Here is an 18,973-nt window from a genome sequence, read left to right as displayed (position 1 = left end):
CTGGGGCTGCCCTTTATTTTATTTTTTTTACACAAGTCAATGGGTTTAAAATGGTTAAGTGATTGGACCAAGATGACTAATGATAATATTCACTTATTGATATCCTATGACATCCGGTGACTCTGCTCCATGCTGCACAAGCATTCTCTGACTTGATGCTTGCAGGAATCTTTCAGAGGTACTTTTATTGTCTGTGGTTTAAAAAGGAAGATATTAATTTGAAAAGGAGTTTCAGGACACTTGTCCACGGTGGCACGGAAGGGCTGGTGCTGGTGGAGTCAGGATGGGAACCTGGGGGCACTTGAGCTCAGAGGTGGAGCTGCTGGTCCCACATCACCAAGGGAGGTCTTGAAGCTTAGTGCTCAATACAGAAGCCAGATGTTCCATCTCCACTTGCACCTCCTCACCCCTTCATCCCTCTAGTAGATAGCATTTCAGCATTCATGGCTTATGGCTTTTTTAAAAGAAATTTGTGTGTGCGTGTGTGTTTTATAGTACATGTTTATTTTTTTAGCACAATTGTAAGCTTATAGAAAAATTGAGCAAAAATGCAGGGAGTTCCCATTTACCTCTCCTCTTCCCACAGTTACTATTAACATCTTATATTAGTGTGGTACACTTTTTTTTTTGTTTAAATAGGCTCCATGCCCAACAAGGAGCTTGGTCTCATGACCCTGAGAACAAAAGTCACATATGCTACCAAGTGAGCCAGCCAGGTCCCCCAGTGTGGGGTATACTTTGATGAACAAATACTGATACAGTATTAGAGTTCATAGTTTACATTAGGGTTCACCCTTTGTGTTATGAACTCTTTGGGTTTTGACAAGTGTGTGATGTCATGTGTCCACCATTATAGTATCACAGAGAACAGTTTCTCTTCCCTAAACGTCCCCCTGCATCTCACCTATCCATCGCCTACTCCCCACCTGCCATGACCCTGTGGCCCTGACAGCCACTGATGTGTTTACTATCTCTGTAGTTTTGCCATTTTCAGAACATCATATAGTTGGAATTAGATGATACATAGTCTTTTCAGACAGGTTTTTTTTTTTTTTTTTGACTTAGCAATATGTGTCACTCCATGCCTTTTTCTGGCAAGAAAGCTCATTTTATTTTTAGCAGTGAATAATATTCCATTGTCTGGATATACTACAATTTATTTATCCATTCATCTACTGAAGGACATCTTGATTGCTTCCAAGTTTGGGCGATTATGAATAATAGTGCTGTAAACACCTGTGTGCAGGTTTTTTTATTTTAAAGATTTATTAATTTATTCATGAATGACACAGAGAGAGAGAGAGAGAGAGAGAGAGAGAGAGGCAGAGACACAGGCAGAGGGAGAAGCAGGCTCCCTGCAGGGAGCCTGATGCAGGATTTGATCCCAGATTCCGGGATCACGCCCTGAGCTGAAGGCAGACGCTCAACCACTGAGCCACCCAGGCATCCCTGTGTGCAGGTTTTGTTTGGATACATTTTCAACTCACTTGAGTAAATACCAAGCAGCATGATTTATGGATTCTATGGTAAAAGTATGTTTAGTTATACAATAAGCTACCTGGTTATCTTCTAAAGTGTCTGTATCATTTGCTTTGCCACCAGCAATGAATGAGAGTGCCTGTTGCTCCACATCCTCTCCAGCAAGGAGTGTTGTCAGTGCTTTGGATTTTAACCATTCTAGTGGGTGTGTGGTGGTATCTAGTTTTGTAATTCACAGTTCCCTGATGACATGTAGTGTTGAGAATCTTTTCATATTTTTGTCATCCGTATATTACCTTTGGTGAGGTGTCTAGATCTTTTGTCCGTTTTTTAATAGGGTTACTTATTTTCTTATTGTTGAATTTTAAGAATTCTTTGTATATTTTGAATAATAGTCCTATACATATGTGTCTTTTGTAAATATTTCCTCTCATAATTCTTTAAATATTTTATTTATTTATATTTATTTATATTATTTATATATTTAAGAGAGAACAAGAATGGTGGGAGGGCAAAGGGAGAGGGAGAAGCAGGCTCTCTGCTGAGCAGGGAGCCCTACATGGGGCTTGATCCAAGGACCTTGGGATCATGACCTGAGATGAAGGCAGACACTTAACTGACTGAGCCATCCAGGCACCCCTTAATTCTATGTGTTTTTTTTAAGATTTATTTATTTATTCATGAGAGACACACAGAGAGAGACAGAGACACAGGCAGAGGGAGAAGCAGGTTCCCTGTGTGGAGCCTGATGTGGGACTCGATCCCAGGACCTCGGGATCACAACCTGAGCCAAAGGCAGAAGCTCAACCACTGAACCACCCAGGTGTCCCTAATTCTATGTTTTGAAGCAGTTGTTGATTTGGGACACCTGGCTAGCTTGGTCAGTGATGTATTGACACTTTCTCTCTCTCTCTCTTTTTTTTTTTTTTGAGAGCGAGCAAGAGAGGCATTGTGTGCAGGGGGAGGGCAGAGGGAGAAGGAGAGAGATTCTTAAGCAGGCTCCCCATCTAGCACAGAGCCTGATGTGGGGCTCGATCTTATGACCCTGAGATCATGATGTGAGCTGAAATCAAGAGTTGGCCACCTAACTGAATGAGCCACCCAGGTGCCTCAGTAGACTATCAACTCTTGATCTGTGGTTGTGATTTTGAGCCTCATGTTGGGTATAGAGATTGCTTAAAAAATTAATTTAAAATGAATGAATGAATGAATGAATGAATGGTTGTTGATTCAACTTAACTGTTTGAATCCTGAGAAAGTGGAAGACTAATTCTGGACATGACATCAAATTAAAGCTCCTATTATTAATGCATTGTTTCAAGGAAAATATTTAAGCAGTGTATAGTCATGGTAAAATCATGTTGCTTCTAGCCAGTTGTCTTCTAAAGTCAGTTCCCCTGAAACATTCATCCTGTGAGGATGTCAAAGTGCTCTCGTACACAAGTTTGTGAAGAGTCGGATTCACTACAACTGGACAGATTTCTTAGCTGCAGCCTGCCCGAGAGCCTTTAGGCTGATGTCCATTGTGACAGAGAGAGGGAAATGGTATGTAACCTTTCCCAACACTGTTCAGCCCTGGAACCCTTATGTCTGGAAGTGGCGGGTATATTAGAGTTCTCCAGAGATACAGATCCAGGTGGAGATAAATGTATTCAATCTCCTGGAATTGGCTCACAGTGATGAAAGCTGTCTGCCATATGCAAGCGGAAGACCCAGGAAAGCCAGTGTTGTCATTCAGTCCCAATCCAAAGGCCCGAGAACCAGGAGTGCTAGGATCTCAGGGCGAGAGAGTTCTTTCTTTGCTCACCCACGTAGTAGAGCGTGTGTGTCTGAGGGCCAGAAGCGAGTCTCACTCAAGAGTTTGCTTTTCCTGACCTTGTTACTCAAGGGTCTCTGCCAGGGAGGAGTTTTTAAGATTCCAACACTGTATATTGGCTCCATATTCTCTGTTTTCTTTTACCCATGTGGCACCGTTAGTCATTTCCACTTGAAAACTAAAAGGGGACCAAGATGATATGAGAAAAAGAGCCTGAGTCAGAGGGACATTTGGACAGGTTTCCCTTTAGCCTCAGCTGAGCACAAAGGCAGATCATGTATGGTCCATCAGGGTTCCATCATCACCATAATGATCCCCATAGCCAGTGGCATAATTGATTGGGCCACTGAGAACATTATTGATCGTGGAAATGACCAGAGTAATTGGAGCAGCCAAATTGGTTCAGTCCAGTAAAAGATGTGCCTGTTTGATGAGCATTCTGGTGATTTGGTGATTTCTCTTTGTCACAGAATTCCAGCATTGGAAAGGGTCTTAGAGATCATCTGGCACCATATTCATATCCTGTAGATGAAGTATAGATTGAAGAGGTTATATACAGGTCTTGATCCAGGAGACATGGTTAGTGATAGAAACACTAGTCCCATGGCTCCTTATTCCTTATCTTTCCAACAACGCTCTAGTGCAAGTGAGTAGTGGGAGTGAGCTATAAGCCTCTGTTTTTATGTCATTGAGATTTTTCCCCATATGACTGAAGGGTAACCTAGCCCAGGCTGTCTGATCCTCTGTATGACTAGTTTATGAATAGTTGAGTTCTATGGACACATAAGATCCTCTCAGAAGGATGATGTGGGAACAGCACCCAACTCTTACTACATGATCACTTGTTGACTGTTCATGTAGTAGGGCATGTGTCTCTGTGTGTCTTATTGCTGTTGCTGTATTTAATTTTATGAATATTATATACGTTTCTTGAGAGTTAGGGCTTTTGGGGGGGGATTTGTGGTTTGGGAATCTATTTTCTTTTCTTTCTTTTTTGGGGGGGATCTATTAGAGAATAACTGGCAGAGACAAGGAAAATAATGGAGAGCTAGAGATCTTGGTCATCAGCTCATAATTATGCACCATATTTTGGGTTGCAAAACTAAAGAAGAGGGTAGATTGAATCCCTCAATCACCTTTCATTTCCCTTTTTAATGATCAAATGTATAAGAATCCTAATACATTCAGGGATACCTGGCTGGGTCAGTCAGTAGAGGATGCAGCTCTTGATCTTGAGGTCATAACTTTGAGCCCCACGTTGGGTATAGAGATTGCTTAAATAAAAACTTAAAAAAAAGAATCCTAATCCATTCAAAGAATTTTTTTAAAAATATTTTACTTATTTATTCATGAGAGACAGAGAGAGAGAGAGGCAGAGACACAAGCAGAGGGAGAAACAGATTCCCCATGGGGAACCTGATGCGGGACTCAATCCCAGGACCCCAGGATCATAACCTGAACCAAAGGCAGATGCTCAACCACTGAGCTACCCAGGTGTCCGCATTCAAAGAATTTAATAATATACTTCAAGGTGGCTTTGGCAAAATAGACCTGATAGTATTTGAACGATGTACATTTCCCGCTGATAAGCTGTCTTGTGTTGTTTACTACAACAGCTCTTAGGTATAGACGTACGTATGGAGAAAAGGACAGAGAACTGGCTTGTGCCATTTCAGTGGCTGAGACTGGGTCCCACCAGGGAAAGAACCTCTTCTAGTCCAGACCCTGTTTTTAAGATACAATGGAAATGATGTCTGGATGATGGTGGGGGCCCACTACCCAACACCCAGTAGGATACCAGTTCTACCAAATCGGGTCTATTTGAATAGAAGGCAGGACTTTATTCTTGCTATTTTCTTAGGCTTACCAGAAACAATGACATTTTCTGAGAAGCTTAGTAACACTTGCAGAAGTTCCCGTAATTAGCTCAGACTCTGTAGACTCTGCTAACAATAACAAAGCTTTTGGAAACATCCCAGGAGCTGTTTGCCAGAAAGAACACCCTCCGTGCACCTTCTGATTCACATCTGACCATTCACCTTCCCAAATTCCACAGCCACTTTCCTTTCTACCCTTGTTTTTGCTTGTCCTCCTCCACCAGCTTGGGTATCCCTTACTTCCTTTTCTACGTCATCCTGCGAGGTCAAGTTTAAATGCTCCTACTTTTGTAATAAGTCTCCCTAAAAACGTTAAAACCCACAGTGACCTTAGAGCCCAGCAATTCACTCCTGGCTATTGACCCAGTAGAAAGCCCCCAAAAGACTTGCACAAGAATGTTCAAAGTAGCTCTGTCCGTAATGCCTGAAAATTGCCAACAACACAAATGTCTGTCAACAGAGCTGAGCGTGGCACATTCCTACAACAGACCACCGCTCAACGAGACGAAGGAAGCAGCCACTGTTCTTTGTAACAAGTAGGTACTTTGTGCTGTATGAACGGTGATGTCAGAACTATGTCAGAAACAAGGACCACACGGCATTTTTCCATTTTTGCAAAATTGAAGAACACAGGCAATACTCATCTACGGTGAAATGGACTGGAACAGTGATTGCCTTTGGCCAGGGGGGCAGTGGAGATTGCCTGGAAAGGGCTGGGGAGAACTTGGTGAGATTATGACAATGAAAAAGTCCTGGGTCCTGATGGGTGCATGGGCTACACGAACAATTGCAGTCATGAAACATCAAACCAGAACACCTAAGATCTGTGTATTTTCCTGCATGTAAATTAAAATAAGGTAAAATAGAACCATGAAAGGAAACATACCACTTTTTCTAGCTCTTAATTTTGCTCATTTCCTATTACTTTGGGCATTAGGCTTTCCTGGTCACTTCTCTGTAAACTTACTGTCAGAGACAGTACACTCTCGTGTTTATTAGCATCATGGGTCTCACATTCTCAGGTCTCATGATGCCTTTAAGGTATTAGTTTCCAAATCAAAGTGTTTCATACATTAGACAGACAACAAGATATTTTGGGGTCCTTTGATTTTTTTTTTGGTGCTTCTGATACCATGGGAAGGTGTTTTATTCACTTGTGAAGATTATTCCTGATTCCTATATAGTCTGGGACTCTGGGTGGCTCAGTAGTTGAGTGTCTGCCTTTGGCTCAGGTTGTGATCCTGAGATCCTGGGATCGAGTTCCCCATCGGGCTCCTAGTGGGGAATCTGTTTCTCTCTCTGTCTGTGTCTCTGCCTCTCTCTCTCTCTCTCTGTCTCTCATGATTAAAAAATTAAATCTTTAAAAAACCCCCCACATATAATTTTCCTTTAAATCTCACTCTCGGAAAACTACTGACTCTCTTTCTCCTATGGAACTTTCAGATGGATTATTTCCCTTGACATGTCTCCCTCCCCCACTGAACTTAGAGCTCTCTTACAGGTGGGAAGTGTCTTACATCCATTTCCCTAGTGCCCAGTCCAGGAGCAGGAAAAAAGATAGAGGCATTCAATAATGTTTATTGAAAAAAAAAGGAATAAATAGCACTATCTATATATTTCTTTCTCCTGTGGCTGGTGCAATGAGCAAGGACTGCATTCAGAGCCAGAACTTTGGAACATGTTGGTTTTGCAGATAGGGTTATCTATGCTCTGAAAGCCATCTCCCTTCTCACGCCCTCCATCACTCTCACCCTCCACTCCCCCTATGACTACCTGATGACTGCATCCTTGTAGTGTAAGAGTTCCTATTAACTTCATACTAGAGGAGCCTTTGGAAAAAAAAAAATGCCATTACAAATTGGAAGCAATTTGAACCAAAAAAGTGATGACTTTTCAAACGAGATTACCGAGTGTTACACTTTGGCCTTTTACTTTATTGAAGGCAACGTTTTTCTACTGGGCTTCTCCAAACACAATATGTTCGGGTTGGCTTGGGTTTAAAATATAATATTTAAAACAGCAACATGTCTGACAGATCCCAGCAATGAAATACGTCCATTTCTTTCAGCAAGGAGCAGAAGGCAACATGAGGCAGCTGCGAGAATTAATTCACCGCGAGAGTTGACATTTTCGAGCTGACTGCCTCTTAGAGAAAATGATGTCACCCTCTAGCAGCCTAATGACAGTCATCAGCCCGGGAGGACACATGCTAATAAGGTTCATTGCTCACCTGCTTTTCTTTTTGGTTTAGCCAGGGTGTCCTTGGATGCCCACGATTTGGCATTGTGTTCCTAGAATAATTTCTAAGCAGGACTGGAGTGTGAAACTCAGGGAATGATTTTTTTTTTTTCCTTGTCAGAAAATTGAATGAATAGGCTTCTACCTTCTTCCAGTGACTCCAAGCCCTATTTCTAGTTTGTTCATAAAGAACCAGATTCTGGTTGACTTTTCTTTTGTTGGTGATAAAACCAGTGTTTACACCGGAAAAGGCCATTGCTTCACGAGGCTGGGTTGCCCTGATGTAAAGAAGAAGAGGTGAGGGATGTCTGGGTGGCTCAGTGGTTGAGCATCTGCATTTGGCTCAGGTCATGATCCCAGGATCCAGTCTCATATCAGACTCCCCACGGGGAGCGTGCTTCCGCCTCTGCCTCTCTCTGTGTCTCTCATGAATAAATAAATAAAATCTTAAAAAAAGAGAGAGAGGTGAGATGAAAATCTAAAATTTCAGGGCACCTGGGTGGCACAGCCAGTTACACGTTTGACTCTTGGTTGTGATCTCAGTTGTGAGATTGAGCCCCTGGTCAGGCTCTGACCTTTGTGAGGAGTCTATTTGGGTTTCTCTCTCTTACTCTCCCTCTGTCCCTCCTCCCTACTTTCTCTTTCTCTAAAATAAATACATAAATCTTTTTTAAAGATCTAAAATTTCATTCTCAGCCATTAAGAACTTTGATTCTGAAATCTCTAGAATACCTGGTGTAGATGTCTTGGATCTGGCTTTACTCCTGGATAAAATTAGGGGTTTTAAAGGAGTTTCAAGATGAATTTCTCCGGATCAGATAAGAAGAGGGGAACTAGCAGTGCTGGCAGCTCATCTACATCTCTCTGATGAGGGCTTTCCATGCTGGTGTCAGGACTCATCTAAAAAAAGACACCTGTTAGATTCTGAAGCCCTGCTGCCTTTGTCTCTCCCCTGATACAGCACCAGTCTAGACTCTTCTGAGCAATTATGCATGGGGACATGCTGATGACATATCCAATGGCACCTACACATCTCTTTTTCCAGCAAGGCCCACTGGATGTCTTTCAATTGAGAACGGTCCTGAACAGATACAGTGGTTGGCTAGGGGCTAAATAAAAGAAGTGAGCCATGGATTTTGGAGGAAGTCAGTGAGTTGCAGATACAGGAGGACTATGGTGCTTACTACTGAGGAGATTTCCTTTTGCCTTACCTTTGGCCTCCTGGTCTAGCTGGAGATGAGCTTCTGGAAACAGAAGATGGATGCTTGAGAGTCAGACATTCAGACCCACTTGACAGGAGGAAAAATCTATGTGCTTAGCAATAGAAGTGTTTCAGACCATTTCAGGGGCTGTCTACACCAGAGGGCAGGCTGGTCGCTTACCACATCAAAGATCAGTGGTGTTTCATTGGTAATGTAGTGAAAAAGTAGGTCTTGGTTGAATCTGGAAGCATAGATCCAATAAATTTAATAAATTCGATAGCTTATAACCTCTGGATCCAATGTCTGACATCCTTTGAAGTGGCTGTGTGTGGATTTAATTTGGTGAACACTCAATTAGCATTGACTCTGTGGAAGGGCTCTTCCAGGCTCTGGGGCCTGGAGAAAAGGAAGGACAGACTGCCCTTGGTGTATGATCATATGAACAAAAATAACTTACATTTCAGAAGGCACATGTCACATGTACTTAATTCTCACAGCAAACTTCTGAGTTGGGCATTATAATTAGTAGTAGTTAACACATCTTTCCCTCAATGTAAGCTTTGTCTTTTTTTTTTTAAGATTTTTTAATTTATTTGAGAGGTTGAGAGAGATAGAGAGAGTACGAGCAGGGAGGAAGGGTCGAGGGAGGGGGAGAGGCAGACTCTCCACTGAGCAGGGAGCCCCATGTGGGACTTAATCCCAGGACCCTGAGATCATGACCTGAGCCGAAGGCAGACACTTAACCCACTGAGCCACCCAGGTGCCCCTAAGCTGTGTCTTTTGCTTGTGCGTCGGTTTCTTTTCTCTAAAATGGGTCTGTTAGATTAATAATGATAATCACAATAATTAACATTTATGGAGGATATAGCATTTGCCAAATGTTCTGTAAATATTAGCTAACTGGATCCTCACAGCAGTGCTCTGAATTCTGGCCCTTTCCATAGACCTGCAAGAGGGTCAAGTCACACATCCGAGGTCACAGTTGGAACTCAAATCCTCTGGCTCCACATACAGGGCTCTTTCCTTCCCTCCAGGTTTTCATTTACAGACTAGCTAGTTAATATAATATACAGTGTTCTATTAGTGTCAGGTGTACAATATAGGGATGCCACACTTCCATACATCACCTGGTGCTCATCATGGCAAGTGTGTTCCTTTGTCCCCATCACCTGTTTTGCCCACCCCCCCCCACCTCCACCCCTCCTGTAACCCTCAGTTTGTTCTCTACTATGCTCTTTCTAAGATGCCATGCAGCTTTCCTTCTCAACGTCAACACCATTCCAAATAGAAACAGGAGACGTTGTGTCCATGGAGCGGACCTCATGTCTGGCTGCAGAACTCCAGAGGCCCTATGGTAGACTTGGCATTTTACCTGTGCGCTCGGAGGCTCACCTCTGACCACGGGTAGAGGGGTGGCACAGGGAGCCCCCTTTATGGGTGTCCCTCAGTCCCCTCATGGATGTTGTCTTCTTATTCCTTCTGAATTCCAACACTTGTTCTTGACAGCTCTGCAAGTAGAAGATCCTATTTGTGGTTGACTAAATTGTTGATGTAGTTTCTGGCCAGGGCAAGACTGATCTCACCAGAATGAGGGATTCAAGGCTCCATTTGGCGGCAGGATCAGGTGTGATGCCTACTCACTGAGAGAGGCAGATTGGTTTTGAATGAGAGGTGAGGGGCATAGGTTACGGTCTTGGCTTTTTCTCGTTACTGCTTTAATGTCTTTGATGAGCATTCCTCTGTCGCCTGGCTCATTTCCTTGTCTATGAAACAACTCTATCTTCTGAACTTCAAATGACCTTTGGCATTCCCCCATAAGACAAGGGAGGTGAGAGTGCTTTGTGGCTGTCTATACCCATGGAAGGCATTGCCACTATGCTTCATGATTTTCTCTTAGGAAATATTGATAACAAATACCCTCTGTGCTTTTCAGACATCACAGAAAGTTCTTTTTCTCCAGAGAACCTTGAAATATCAATTGTAATTGGGCTTTCCACAGCAAGTGAAGATAGCTGTGTGTTATCTAAATATGTCATCCCTACTTTTTAAAATTCACTTTAAGGAACTTTGAAGAACCAGGTGCATTTGATATCTGACCTGAACTTTTTAAACCATGCATCAAAATATTTAGAAGCAAGGTGAGTACGAAGGCGGGGAGTGGGGGGGGGGCGCGGCATTCCTTTCCCTATAGGTCAGGGAATTCATTTTGGAAGGAGAGGTTCAAGGTCTAAATGAAATCTGAAGCTGTAAAAGAGGGATGAAGTGGACTTGAACTGGATCTCCACATTGACGGGTAAGAACACACGGCTGATGGCCCAAGTGCTAGAGCAGAGTGTTCGATCTGTCCTAGTCCAGTGGCCCATACAGTGGAGCACCAAAGAAATTCCCTTCTGAAGCCTCCTGTTAAGTGATCTTCCTGCTCATTGTCAATGGGGAAGCATTCCCAGTGTCCAGGAACATTCCCCTGGGTTGCAGTTTGCACCTCTACCCATTTTCCAGCTCTGAATGGAAGTTTCCTGGGGAACTTCTTCTACCAATGGACCGCATGAGGTTTGCCCCATGGGAGAAAAGTAAACAACAAAACAAAACAGAACAAGAACTCACACACACACACACACACACACACACACACACACACAGACACACACACCCTTCTTCCCCCGAAATATTGCAGGCTGGAGCAGACAACACCTATTTTTTTTTTTTTCCAGAACAGGTGGAGATGCCTGTCCTCTGGTATTCAGTTGTATGAGGCAGTGGCGCTCCCTCAAGTTACCAGCAAAGCCTCCTGACTTAATGATTAAAAAAAAAATGAAAAGGGGTTTAAGATTACTTGGGTAGAAAGAGGGTTGGTGGGGGCTTCTCAGTCACAGATAAGCATCGGTTCTTTGTGATCTGCTCTATTGTCAGCCAAGCCACGGCTTTATAATGGCGTTATAATGGTTTCTGCATTATTCTCCTTGTGCCCAAGAGGAGGGAGAGTAAACCTTATCCACAGGCTCCTGTAACCACCGGACACCCCACTCCATCAGAGGCAGGCTCTGCGGGGTGCGGGGCATTCACTAGTTAAAAGAAAGGGAAGAACCACCATTCACAGGAGGTATCAGTATTCCCTATCTTAGTAAACCTTGAGTGTTTGTCTGCACACCACTGTCTAGAAAAAAGCCCAAACCCAAACTAATGAGTAAGAGAGAGATTATACAGGCTACTGAAGTGGGTGGTTAGGGGTGTGTTGGGGGATGGGGGGGTGGTGAGTAGGGACAGGCAGCCAGGGGTTAAAGTCAGGCTTTTATTTGAAGCTTCTTGCTGCTTTTCTGTAGCAGCTTCGTTGCTAACGTAAGAATTCTCTTCCTGAGCTGGGTGAAGCTTGTCTTTTATTTTTATTTTATTTATTTATGAAAAGATTTATTTATTTACTTGAGGGAGAAGGGGCAGAGGGAAAAGATGTCAAGTAGACTCACTCCTGAGCGCGGGGCCCCAACTTGGTGCTCTATCCCATGACTGAGATCACCTGGGATCATGACCTTAGAGCTGAAACCACAAGTCCACACTTAACTGCAGCATCTAAGCTCCCCAAAGCATGTCTTTTAAAAGACAAAAACAGGGGCCCCTGGGTGGTTCAGCTGGTTAAGCATCTGCCTTCGGCTCAGGTCATGATCACTGAGTGGTAGGATGGAGCCGCGTGTGGGGGTCCTTCCTCAGAGGAGGGTCTGCTTCTCCTTCTGCCCCTCCCCCACTCATGCTTTGAGCTCTCTCCCTCTGCCTCAAATGAATAAATAAAATACTTTATTTTATTTTCTTAAGATTTTATTTATTGGGCAGCCCCAGTGGCACAGCGGTTTAGTGCCGCCTGCAGCCCGGGGTGTGATCCTGGAGACCCGGGATCGAGTCCCGTATCAGGCTCCCTGCATGGAGCCTGCTGCTCCCTCTGCCTGTGTCTCTGCCTCTATCTCTCTCTCTGTGTCTCTCGTGAATAAATAAATAAAAAAAAAGATTTAAAAAAAGATTTTTTTTATAAATAAAAAAAGGTTTTTAAAAAAGATTTTTTTTATAAATAAAACAAGATTTTTAAAAAAGATTTTTTTTTTAATAAATAAGAAAATATTTTATTTATTTATTCACAAGAGACACAGAGAGGCAGAGACACAGGCAGAGGGAGCAGCAGGCTCCATGCAGGGAGCCCGACGTGGGACTGGATCTTGGGTCTCCAGGATCACACCCCGGGCTGCAGGCGGCGCTAAACTGCTGTGCCACCGGGGCTGCCCAATACTTTAAATAATAAAAAAATAAAAGACAAAAACATAAACTCGACTTTATTAAGATACCATTTGCATACCATAAAAGATACCTGTTTCAGGTATATAGTTCAATGGTTTTTAGTTTATTTATGAATTGGTGTAGCCATAGCCATAATCTCATTTTAGAAAGTTTTTGTAACTCCAGAAGGCATCTCAGTACCCATTTGCTATTACCCTCCCTGCCTCTCCCCAGCAGCCCTAAGCAACAGCTAATCTACTTTTCTGTCTCTATAGATTTGCCTATTGAATCTTTCATACAGAAACATGCAATATGTGTTTTTTCTGGCTGTTTTCTTTTCACTTAGCCTAATGTTTTCAGGGTTCATCCATGTTGTAGCAGTACTTCGTGTCTTTTTTAAAGTCTTATTTTTTAAAAGATTTTATTTATTTTTTTCATGAAAGACACACAGAGAGAAGCAGAGACATAGGCAGAGGGAGAAGCTGGCTCCCTCCAGGGATCCCGGGATCACGACCTGAGTCAAAGGCAGATGTACAACCTCTGAGCTATGCAGGCATCCCTCTTTTTAAAAATTTTTAAAAGATTTTATTTGAGAGAGAGAGAGTGAGAGCACAAGCGGGGGGAGGGGCAGAGGGAGATGGAGAAGCAGACTCCCCACTGAGCAGGGAGCCAGATGTGGGGCTCCATCTGGGGACCCAGGGATCATGACCTGAGTTGAAAGCAGATGCTTAACCAATTGAGCCCCCCAGGTGCCCCACTTCCTATCTTTTTTATTGTTGGATATGATCCTGTGGTGTGGCTCTCACATTTATCCATTCATCAGCGGATTGACATTGGCATTATTCCCACATTGGGGCTATTATGAATAATACTGCTATGAACACATGTGTACAAGTTTTGGGTTTGATACATATTTTCATTTCTGTTGGGTATTTACCTAAGACTGGGATTGCTGGGTCACATAACTTTATGTTGAACCCTTGGAGAAACTCCCAAGCTGTTTTCCAACGTCGCAGATCCACTTTCCTTCCCCATCAGCACTGCATGAGGGTGAGACTTGTCTTCTTGCAGTCTTCTGCAAATCCCATTTGTAGGATTCTAAGTTCTGTGAAAGATTAGAAATGTAGTAGGCAGTTCATTTTAATACTTATTTAGGAAGTCTCTTTTCTCCTCCCAAAAGGCAAACATTTCTGTTGTCTAATGAACAGGTGCTACCAAGCTAATGAAGCTGGAATACTAATTTCTTATTTGATTTGTAATAATCTTCAGTAATTACAGAAGGATCTTTATGCATTTAGCTTTCTGTGTATATATGTTCTAGGGCACTAACATTTATTTCTTTTTAAAATTCACATTCTTCACTGTTTTGCTATTTAATGATTAGTACCTTGATTACAGGTCATTAATGCCTGTTTAAAAAACAGGTCCATGTTTGCATTTCAAGACATATCTTTTATTTCATACTGATTCAAAGCAGTTCATTTCTTTATCCATAGAAACACTTATGCCAAGATATAAAACAGCTATTTTATTTTATCTTAAAGATTTTATTTATTTATTTTAGAGAGAGAGAGATAGAGAGAACAGAGGGAAAGAGGGAGGGGGGGAAGCAGACTCTCCATTGAGCAAGAAGCCTGATACGGGCTTGATTCCTGGGCCCTGGGATCATGACTCTAACTGAAGGTAGATGCTCAACCAGCTGAGCCACCCTGGGCACCCCTAAAATTTGAAGAGATTGAAATTTAGTCTTTGGAAGTGAAATGTGTGTGTATCCTTCATTTATCCCTGACCTGAAAATTTTTGGTATGAAATGAATTTTAGGGACTCAAATGCCATTATTTATTATTTATTTTTTAAAAAAGATATTGTTTATTTATTTTTATTTATGAGAGACACACAGAGAGAGGGAGAGGGAGAAGCAGGCTCCCTTTGGGGAGCCCAATGGAGGATTCAATCTCAGGACTCCGGAATCACAATTTGAGCCAAAGGCAGACACTCAACACCTAGGTGCCCCTCAAATGCCATTATTTATGCAAAACCCTTATTTTATGAACATAATGTATTAGGTTTATGAGATATACCTAACAGGTTTTTTTTTCCAAAAAGATCTATTTATTTATTTGAGAGAGAGAGCATATATGAGAGCACAGGTGAGGGAGGGGGCAGAGGAGAGGGAGAAGCAGACTCCCTGCTGAGTAGGAAGCCTGACAGGGGGCTCAATCCTAGGACCCTGAGATTATGACTAAGCCAAAGGCAGTTGTTTAACCAACTGAACCACTCAGACGCCCCAAACCTGTTTTTAAGACAAATAAAATTGTCCATAAATCTAGATTGATTTCTTACTGTGCTTGCTTGATGTGAAGGTTGTTTCGAGAATTATTTTTTCCCTGTTTTGGACATTAGTTGGCACTTTGTCTTTAATTTCAACATTTGCTAACAAGGTATGGATCCAGGTGATAGACCTAATGGGAACAGCATCCTTCGTGATTAGCGAGCTTTCTCATTCTCGAGATACGATCACCTCTGCCACTTGAAACCAAGGCTTCTAATGACATGTGTTGAAGGACAAGACTTGATTTTCAAGTTTCCCTTTGGTCTGTTTCATCTCCATTTGCTGACCCTGGATTATGCAGATAACATACTGCTTTTAGTAATCTGGCCCCTGTGCTAGACCTTGACTGTCATACTACATTATAAGCAATGGTTCCAGTGTGTCTTTTACATAAGGACTGTTTTCTTCCCAGGGATCCCTCTAAGATATTCAGGGCTAACTATAAAAATATTGCTGAATCCTGTTCTCAAGTAGAGTTTCAAGGTTAACATGAAAACTGTTATCACTTGCTTATGCTGCATAAAAATCTGTTTTATCTTTGTAACAATCCTTTTAAAAAAACATTGCAATTCCTTTGCTATACCAGCGTTTTCTCAGATGCCAAGCAGACTATGACTTGCTGGCAAAAGAACAAGTTATGATTATTTATATGCCAGTATGCATTTGTTTCCATCTAGAGTTATAAACAATTAATCACTGATAATCAATTGTGACAGCAAGAAGAATTTCTACCCCACTACCTTATATTCCCAGCAACAGAGAAACACAAGTAATTTTGATAATGTCTTGTGTGCCCAGTGAAGTAATTCCCCTATTACTGGCTTTTAGCAAGAATTTATAATTAAATCAGAGAGGAAAAACACTAGCAGCCAACATTGTGTCACATTTATTTCAAGTGTAATGTCACAGTTTCATGGATGGTCACTTAGGCACTGAAATGGTGCAAATATTAGGGAGTAGAAATGGGGCCATGAGTTATGTTCATTTTCCTGCCTTACCAAAATAAGAAGGGTAAATACACATAAAGCTGTTGGCCTTTCCACGTACTTGAGTTTCTTTGTGAACCAGCAGTGGCTTAAGATGGCAATCCGTCCTCTAACTTTTCATATAAAGTAATTGTTTTAAGTTTATTTTTTGAAAAGAATTTGATACACCCCCACACACATAGAGACATAGACATAGAGAGAAATCAACATTGTATATATAGACAATTTCTTTTAAAAAGTAGATTTAAGGGTGCTTGCCTTAGTTAAGTGTCTGCCTTTGACTGAGGTCATGGTCTCAGGGTCCTGGGATAGAGCCCAGAGTCAGGCTCCCTGCTCAACGGGGAGCCTGCTCCTCCCTTCTCCTACCCCTCTTGTGCTCTCTCTTGATCTGTCCCTCTCAAATAATAAATAAAACCTTTAAAATTAATTAATTAAAATAGATTTAAAAGAATTACTTTTTATGTACCATACTGCGTGTGTGTGTGTGTGTGTGTGTGTGTGTGTGTGTAACCACTCATTAAGGATTTGGAAAAATATTTATCCAGCGTCTTCTTTTCCATATCTACATATGGTTTTTGTAAAAGGGTTTCCAACAGAAAGGAAAAACATTAACAATGTAACAAAATTAAGGGAATTAAAAGGTATAAACTTTTAGTTATAAAATAAATAAGACAAGGAGCTGCAATGTACAGTGCAGTTAATAATATTGTAACAAGTTTACGTGGTGACAGATGGTAGCTAGATTTATCATGATGATCACTTCATAATGTATATAAATGTTGAGTCACTATGTTGTACACCTGAAACTAAACTATATTGTATGTCAGGTAGACTTCAATTAAAATAAACAAAAACAACTTGGACTATGTTTTATGGCAAATGTTTTAAAACATCAGAAAACCATCTTTAGAGGCTGCAAATGAGTGCCTGCTTTCCACTTGGACCAGTGGTGATTGCACCATTGCCTAGAAATATGGAGACACTGTGGTGTGTGGACTAGGGTGCACTCCTGTCCTCATTATAACGTGGCCTGGGGCTTGGAACCGAACATTATTCCAGAACATAATGAGCTGTGTACTGTAATGAAGGTGTTTGAAATTGATTTGACTGTTATTTGGTATAAAAAGTCCCAGATCAAAGACTCTGGCATGCCCACAGACACACAGGCGTTCACAGACAAAGGACACTGTATGATGGTCCAGAGGCAAGTGGAGAGGTGTGGTACCTTCCTCTGAGTCAAGGAACCTGTCAAGCAGTTATCTGATTTTTTTTTTCCAAGTCACCACACATCACTCGAAAACTGCCATATGGCACGAGATGATTTTGAGGATTATTTTGAAGACGATTCTAAAACCCTATTTCATTTCCCTCTTGTTTCCTAGTAGTTTTGCATTGTTATTTCATCACCATCACGGACACCCTCCGAAGCTAATTTGTAAAATGAATTTTACTGAATGCCATTTAATCTTATTGCCATAGTTACACAACCAGAAATCGAAGATTGCTAGGCTGTGCTGAAAATAGCTGACTTGATACAAGGAAGAGGACTAATTCTTATGCAAAGCTCTGTACTCACAGCCCGATCTCTGATTCAAAGAACAATGGAAAGTTTGATCTTTGAAAACCTGACCTTCTGATGCCTTTTCATTCTCCAGCCCAGAACATGACAGGTTTGAATGAAATGTGGAAAAGCTAAAGATGAGGTCTTCTGCTTTGCAACCTGCTGTTTCAGCTTCTATGATATTGTTATAGTGAGCTCCTAGCATATTTGCCTCGATATTTGCACAGGCAGTACTGGGGATGTTAGCAGTGTTTGTGAAGTGCAAAGCTAGGGACCCATGTCAGTTTGAAATTTAAGGAAGTCTTAAATGATCTCAGAGCATTGCTCTTTTTAATTGACAAATCTAGCTGTATCTGTCTCTCATCTATCATTCTACCTGTCTATCTATTTATCACCTCTTATTCTGTCTTCAGTAAGCAAACCTACAACCTCAGTCAACACAGGTACTTCGTGGAAAAGGCTTGGGTTAGATTATGTGACATGAAATTGAGGCACTGAACACCAAAGGGCCCCCCTCTGTGGCTACAAGTATAACAAAGCGATATGTACCCTTTTACCTTATGGAATGTAAATCAACAAAAAGTGTAATTAAAATAAGTAAGTAAAACAAATAAATAAATGATAAATAAAAGTAAGCTCTACACCCAGTGTGGGGCTGGAACTCATAGCTCTGGGATCAGGAGTCACATGCTTTACTGACTGAGCCAGCCACGTGCCCCAGAATAAGCATGTTTGAAGGAGAGTTGCTTGTTTGAAAGCAATCAGTTTTTAAGATTTTCCTCATCACCAAGGCCCCTTTAATGTAATATTCAATGTCCTAAAAATCTGTTCTACGTCCTAATGAATTGTCAACATGTAGTTCGCATTATTTTTGGTCCATAAAAACAACCAAATCAATTTCTTTTGACATTTATTTTCTTTCCTTGGCCTTCCATTGTCTCACCTGTAAAATGAGGGGATTAGACCTCTGAGATCTTCATCAAGCAGAAAATTCGGGTTTAATTATTCTTTTAATTTTCGTGAGTTCAATGTGCAGTTTATCTAATTTAACTTAGGTTATTAAGGCGATAGTGTATTTGAATATGGTTTTATGGTATTTGATCAACAACTCATAAACAAACATGGTCACTTACAGATTCTTAGTAAACAGGAAAAACAGCATGTATTTAGGGAGTCAGCACAAAGGGACCAGTACCCTTGCCAGGGCAGGAAGCCAATGGGCCAG

Source organism: Vulpes vulpes, chromosome 12 (assembly GCF_048418805.1).
Source record: "Vulpes vulpes isolate BD-2025 chromosome 12, VulVul3, whole genome shotgun sequence".
In the NCBI taxonomy this organism is placed as follows: Eukaryota; Metazoa; Chordata; class Mammalia; order Carnivora; family Canidae; genus Vulpes; species Vulpes vulpes.
This window is presented reverse-complemented; position numbering follows the sequence as displayed.